The 7710-nt window shown below is 39.4% G+C and overlaps 1 pseudogene; it reads right to left on the reverse strand.

Annotated features, from left to right (window-relative positions):
- Positions 1-1413: 1413 nt before the first annotated feature.
- LOC129462478 (large ribosomal subunit protein uL23-like) lies at positions 1414-7469 on the reverse strand (annotated as a pseudogene).
- Between the last annotated feature and the right edge of the window lie 241 nt (positions 7470-7710).

Below are 7710 nucleotides of genomic sequence, written 5' to 3' on the forward strand. Positions count from 1 at the left end.
CATGCGAACACTGCCATTTTTTGTACATGGGACCCATGAAGAAGCAAGAAACTCAATTGCGCATGCATGCATTTCTCCTTCCATAAATATTCATGACTCCTCCTAGAGCTTATTAAATAAATGTATTTGGCCATTCCACTCAGCAAATATTACTATTTCCTTTACCTCCTCCTTGAAGCATCTGTTTCTGGCTTCTGGCTGGAGGCTATGCTTCCCAGCCTGTCAGAAGGACAACCCCACAGGCTGCAACCCTTTATAGGAAATACATCTCTCACTGGGTGTGGTGGCTCATGCCTGTAATCCCAGCAGTTTGGGAGGCCGAGGCGGGTGGATCACCTGAGGTCAGGAGTTTCAGACCAGCCTGTCCAACATGATGAAACCCTGTCTCTACTAAAAATACAAAAAATTAGCCTAAATTGACTAATTTAAAATTGACTAAATTCTCCATTCTCAAACCTCTGCTGACTATGTGTTCCACCAATATGGAATTAATTCTACTTCCTTTCCTGTTTGGATGACTTTACTAAGAATTATTTCAAACTTTAATGACTCCTTTGAGAAAATTTTTATCTTCAAAATTGCCTCCTTTTAGACCTTTCCTTTCCCAATTGAGTCTCTCAACTCCCTATAATCACTAAAATTTTAGGCACCCCGCTCCATGCCTTGGAGGCTCTCAATGTGCTGAAGAATCTGCAAAAGGAAACACCTGGGGCTGAAAAATAAAATAGAAAAAAAATATTTCTCACCCTCCATAAGATTATATGTCAAAACAAAAAAAACCTTAAAAATCTCCAAAAATGCTGGTGAGAGAAAAGCTTTAGCCCTCATATGAAGAAGAAAAAAACTTGTTCCATTTTCCAGATACAGAGTTGTAACACAAATATAAAATGGGGCAAAGACAAAAACCAATTCTTCTATGTAAACTAGTGAATTTTGTAGTTATTGTAATCACATTAGTCAGGGTTCTACAGAAAGGCAGAATCAATAGGATATATGTAGATAGACAGATGAGAGAAGATTCATTAGGGGAATTCGTTCACATAATTATGGAGGCTGAGAAGTTCCACAATAGCCTGTCTCCGAGTTGGAGAACCAGGAAAGCTGGTAGCATGGCTCACTCCAGACACAAAGGACTCAGAATCAGGGAAGCCAGTGGTGTAACTCTGATTCTGAGGCCAAAGGTCTGAGACCCTGAAGTTCTGATGTCAAGGGCAGGAGAAGAAAGATGTTTCCATTTCAGAAGGAGATAATTCACCTTTCCTTTTCCTTGTTGTTCTATCTGGGCTCTCAACCAATTAGATAAGCCTGTATTCATCCATTTTTATACAGTTATGAAGAAATACTTGAGTCTGAGCAATCGATACAGAACAAAGAGGTTTAATGGGCTGACAGTTCCACATGGCTGCAGGGGCCTCACAATCATGGCAGAAAGGGGAGCAAAGCTGTCCTTCTTCACATGGCAGCAACAAGGAGAAGTGCTGAGCCAAAAGGGAAAAGCCCCTTATAAAACCAACAGATCATGAGAACTCACTCGCTGTCATGGGAACAGCATGGCAGTAACCACCACCGCGATTCAATCACCTCCCACTGGGTCCCTCCCACGACATGTAGGGATTATAGGAACTGCAATTCAAGGTGAGATCTGGGTGGGGACACAGCCAAACCATATCAGTGCCCATCCACATTGGATCAGGGTTATCTCAGTGTCTTCCAGAAACACCCTCACAGATATGCCCAGAAATTGTGTTTTACCAGCTATGTGTGTCTCTTAATCCAATTAAGTAGATGTCTAAAATTAACCATCAGAATATTTATGCCCGATTCATGGCTGAAATTTCAGGATGAAAGCTATGAAATCTCTATTTGTGTTTGTATATCTATTAATGTATGTTATGTATATGTGGTATTTTCTTAATTCCAGATAGCATTGCAAAATTCATTTATAAAATCCTCTAAAAGTGCTCTATTCTAACTTGGCTTGGAAAAAAATAAGCATTTATAAATAAATATTCACCAAACCCTAGAAATATAGAAAATGATCAAATGTTTTTTAAGTTAACACAATTTGGATAAAACTTAGTTAAATAAGATTAATATAATATTTTTGGTGTAATAAAACAACTATGTCTTCAAAGTTATCACTATTGAATATAAAACAAACATAAATTCCTATTCTGCTTGAGTTATAGTCAAATAAGCTAATATTATATTTACTAGAAATGTAAAATCTTAAAGCTTATAGATTTGATTCTAATTAATTTGTCATTCTTATGAAAAACATTATTTTTTTATGGTGAAAAGATACACGTATATTTAGAGTTAGCCAGCTGGACTCAGTTTAGATGACCCCAATTTTGTTGCGACATCCAAAACATCATAATCAGGAGCCAGTCAAACATATGCCTTCTTCTCTTTATCAGGACAAATAAGGGTGGTGACCTTGGCCACATCACTGTCATAGCGCTTCTTCACAGCCTGTTTGATCTGGTGCTTCTAGCTTTAACATCCACAATGAACACAAGCATTTTGTTTTCTTCTATCTTCTTCACGGCTGACTCAGTGGTCAGCGGAAACTTGATGATAGCATAGTGGTCAAGCTTGTTTCTCCTGGGGGTGCTCTTCCGAGGGTATCTGGGCTGCCTCTGGAGTCGCAGTGTCTTGGGCTGCCTGAAGGTGAGTGACATGCGGATCTTCTTTTTTGTGTGTGGCTGTGGACACCTTTCAACACTGCCTTCGTGGCCTTTAAAGCCTTCGCTTTGGCTTCAGCTTTAGGAGGGGCAGGAGCTTCCTTCGCTTTCGGTGCCATCTTGTGAAAAGCGAAAAGCATTATTTCAAAAATAATTTGTTTACAGTAAATTTGCCTAATAGTAGTTTCCACAGTACTTTTGGTAATTTTTAACCTTAAAGTTAAGCTAAGTAAAAGATTTGCCTTAAATATCTAGACATTTATAAATAAGATACAATACTAAAACATTAATTACTGAACATAAATAATTCAAGTTTATATACTTTTGGCTTCCTATTTTTTACAGAGAGACTAAAGATATTTTGGCCCGATAATAAACATCTTTTTTTCTGCCACACTGAGAAATTGTATTATGAGGAAACACATCCCTGTAGATGTTGGGAGATGGTATATTCATACATTTTCTAACCTACTATAGAATGCTAATATATGACAGTTTATAACTGTCTACTTCCAGTTTTCTCTGGAAAAGAAAAGATTACTAAGTATTAAAATTATAATCAATATATGTAAATAAAACTACTAGCAATAATAGAATAACTAGAAACAACTCTATGCAAAGCATGCAAGAAAAGTAGGGCATGTTTCGCAAGTACAGTAGGTTGTGTTTTTTATAAGGAAAACGATACATAAGATACAAATAAAAAGAGATACCTAACCTTCCCTGTGTTATATTTGTATGGGTAAAATGTTATGTTGTCAGAAATTATATAAAATTCCTGGAAATTTGTCAATGTCCTCCTTATCCATGCTATGTGCCAGTAGAGTAATAAGTCATAATTCCAATTATTATTTTAAATGTTGTACCAGGCGCAGTGGCTCACACCTGTAATCCCAGCACTTTGGGAGGCTGAGGTGGGTGGATCACAAGGTGAGGAGATCCAGACCATCCTGGCTAACCCGGTGAATCCCCGTCTCTATTAAAAATACAAAAAATTAGCCAGGAGTGGTGGCAGGCACCTGTAGTCCCAGCTACTCGGGAGGCTGAGGCAGGAGAATGGTGTGAACCCAGGAGACGGAGCTTGCAGTGAGCCAAGATCATGCCACTGCACTCCAGCCTGGGCGAAAGAGCAAGACTCTGTCTATAAATAAATAAATAAATGTTGTATGACACAGAAAAAATCGAATATCCTTGTCAGTTGTGGTATAATGAACTCTCATCAGATCTTTCATCACAGCCATTTCATACACTTTGTCACTTAGATATTACTTCCCCCGATGCTTTCCTGAAAGCTCCTGCAATCAGCTACAGGTCGGAATGTTCGTCTCCAACACAGGACTCCCTCTGAGACTCACAGAAAAGACTATGACAGGTACTCTGGTTATAGGCTTCTGATGATATTGCTTAAATAACTTTAAGACCATACACTTGACTCAGTGAAGATCTCCAGAACTCTGGTTGAGAAATTGATGGGTTCATGATGCTGCTAACCCAAGATCCAATAAGACTGGAATTGATTACATGGCACTGAATGAACTGATGAAAATTGATTATAATTTTATAGCTTTTTGGAGCATTGCTGGTTCTTTAACGTTCTAGTTTCTGGATTTAAGAAATCTCTTTCTCTTAATCTAACTGTAACTTACAACAATTTAGTAGATTATACTTTTGTAAACAGAAATGAAACATTTATCTTTTTTCCCTGCCTGATTTTTCCACAATTTTGAAATCCTTACTGAATACTCTTATTTTCACGATGATATAGTTCTTAGCAAAAGTCCAATAAGAATCTATTCACCTTATAACAGGACATAATTGGAAATTTTGGTTATATTATCAAGGTTTTTACTGGAATATCATATTTAGGATGGGTACCTAAGATCAGTTATGACCAGCAATTTTAAGGAAGTAAGGTTTTTTATGAGACAATGCTTACAAAGCACTGTGAAAATGGGAAAGTTCTTCCTCAAAGATTATAAAGTCACAACTATCCACTATTTTTGTGTGTGTGTGTGTGTGTATTCCAAATCAGTTGTCCTAGCTTGCTCCAGCATGCCTGTACAGAACTAGACAAGCCCCAGCCCATGGTGCATGCCATTCCTTATTTGGAGATGCTTCCTTAACTATCCCTGGGCAACTTCCTTTTCTTTCTTTGTTCTATTCCCCTTACCTAATTAAGAAAGTTTTAAACTAATAGCCAATAGGGTACAGTGTAAAATATGAGGTCCTATTCCAGCCAATGGAAACTGGACACAGCAGTAGGGTAGACACATCAGTTTATAAGTAACTCTGTCTCCTTTGTTTGGTGTGTTCTTGTGGCTGGACAGCTATTGAGTAGCACCCTTTATGCAGAAAGTAAAGCTCGCCTTGCTAAGAGATCATTTGTTCCCATGTTAATTTTTTTTTTTTTTTTTGGAACATCAAAAACTTCATTCCCAACAGCACTCTGAGAAAAGCCAGCCTGATACCTAGATTACAGGGTTCACAGCCTTACAGGTTAGTAAAGAAGGTCATTTCCTAGTAGGCCCAGAAATTTAGGGATATTTTGGGGGCTTCAAGAAAAGAGGAATTCACACAAAGCTATAAGGACTGCTGCTGAAATTTGGTAGTATGTTCTTAGCTTGGCTTTTAGCCTGAATAAGGCTTTTAAAAGTCAAATCTGAGATTCTGTATGAAAACTTCCAACAAAGAAACTTGAATGCACCTATGTGGTCATCTCCTGTTCTTGCTACACTTATGTAAATAATCAAGCAAAATCTAACAAAACTAGACTTATTTTTAAAACAAGAATAGTCTTACTTTGATTATGATCAAAAATGATGGTTACTACAGAGAGAAATTTTATGTTTCAATGGCAAACTATAACTTGGCTGGGCATGGTGGCACATGCCTATAATTACAGCACTTTGGGAGGCCAGGAGTTCAAGACCAGCCTGGGCAACATGGTGAAACCCCATCTGTACCAAAAATACAAAAATTAGATGGGCATGGTGGCATATGCCTGTAGTCCCAGCTAATCAGGAGGCTGAGGAGGGAGGATCGCTTGCATCCAGGAGGTAGAGGTTGCAGTGAGCTGAGATTGCACCTTTACCCCCCAGCCTGGGCGACAGAGCCAGACCCTGTCTCAAAAAAAATTTTTTTAAAGGAAAACTATAGCCATTGTGGGTTATCAGATTCTATTCTTGTTTCTTGTTTCTGGGCTATTTTTACCTCTTTGTAAACTGGATCCTGCCATCTGATGAATTTTGTCCCACAATGATACTTGGGGAACAAGAAGCCAAGTATTGTCTCTCCTACTAATGTATCTATTGTCAGTTAATTTGAAGGTCTCCAAACCCTGGAACAAAGTTAGAAGAGGAAGGTTTTGCTACCCATAATGCATAACCAAATTGTGGTACATTCATGCAATGGAATACTATTTAGCCATAGAAAGGAACAAGCTATCAACTCACACAAAGACATGAGTGAATCTCGCATGCACATTGCTAAGTGGAAGAAGACAGTCTGAGGAGAATACACACAGTGTGACCTCATTTAATGAGACACTGGAGAAGGCAAACTACACAGATGGGAAGCCATTGGCTCCATGGGGTGGGGGGTTGAGGCATTCCATTCGATACTTTAATAGTGGGATATCTGCCACAATGCATTTGTTGAAATATGCAGAATTTTACAGCCAAATGGTTAAAGCAAACTCTATTCAAATTAAATGAAATTACTCAGGATGTGGAGTATCCCAGGACAGAATACATCATGTGAAAAAGAATTTAACTATGCTACAAATTACTATGGTTTGGAAGTGGTTTGTCCCCGCAAAAACTCTTGTTGAAATTTGACCCCCAATGTGTCCGGGTGGGGCGGTGGGGCCTGGTGGACAGTGTTTAGGTCATAGGGACGGATCCCTCATGAATAGATTAATGTCCTCCATGGGGGTGAGTGAGCTCTGCTCTCACAGGAATGGATTAATTCCTGCAGGAGTAGGTAGTTAAAAAGAGTCTGGCTTCCTTGGCTTCCATCTTCCTTTCACTTTTGCTATGTGATCTCTGGCGCACCCCCTGCTCCCCTTCCACTTTCCACCATGAGGTGAAAAAGACTGAGGCCCCACCAGATGCAACTGCCCAATCTCAGACATTCCAGCCACCAGTACTGTGAGCCAAATGACCCTTTTTTACTTATAAATTACCCAGTCTCAGGTATTCTATTACAGAAGCACAAAATGGACTAAGACACAAATGTAGGTAAAAACTCACTGAAGGTGTAGGGAAAATGGTGTTGACCTAAGTCACTTTGAAAATGAATAGAATCTGCTGGGTGCGGTGGCTCACGCTTGTAATCCCAACACTTTGGGAGGCGGGCGGATCACGAGGTCAGGAGATCGAGACCCCGGTGAAACCCCGTCTCTACTAAAAATACAAAAAATTAGCCGGGGGTGGTGGGGGTGCCTGTAGTCCCAGCTACTCAGAGAGGCTGAGGCAGGAGAATGGCGTGAACCCGGGAGGCGGAGCTTGCAGTGAGCCGAGATTGCGCCACTGCACTCCAGCCTGGGGGACAGAGCAAGACTCCGTCTCAAAAAAAAAAAAAAAGAAAATGAATAGAATCTGTAGGCTGAAGGCAAATGAACTATACTTCATCATTGGATTCCATTTTATAAAGTTCTTTCCAACAGAAGCAATTGTGAACAATTGTAAAACCACAGTGTCTGTATGTGGAATAAAACAATGACTTACATAAGTCGCAGATGGTGGGAACCAGGTTTCTCACTGTTGTGGGAGGTTACAAATTAGCAAGGCGAGAAGGCTAGAATGATTCCTGTGATAGTAGATCAGAGGTGGAGACCTCAACATAAACTTATGTTTAGTTTAATATAGATACACACAGTTCTACATAGAAAACCTTATAATTAGGTGTGTGTAGGTAGGTTAGACACACACATATACTTCCTAGCATTGCTAATGAGGGACAAGATACAATGTGCTCATTCAGCAGCCAGATGTAAGTTTTCCTACCATTCTGAAAGGAATCA

The sequence above is a fragment of the Symphalangus syndactylus genome, chromosome 2 (assembly GCF_028878055.3).
Source record: "Symphalangus syndactylus isolate Jambi chromosome 2, NHGRI_mSymSyn1-v2.1_pri, whole genome shotgun sequence".
Taxonomy (NCBI): Eukaryota; Metazoa; Chordata; class Mammalia; order Primates; family Hylobatidae; genus Symphalangus; species Symphalangus syndactylus.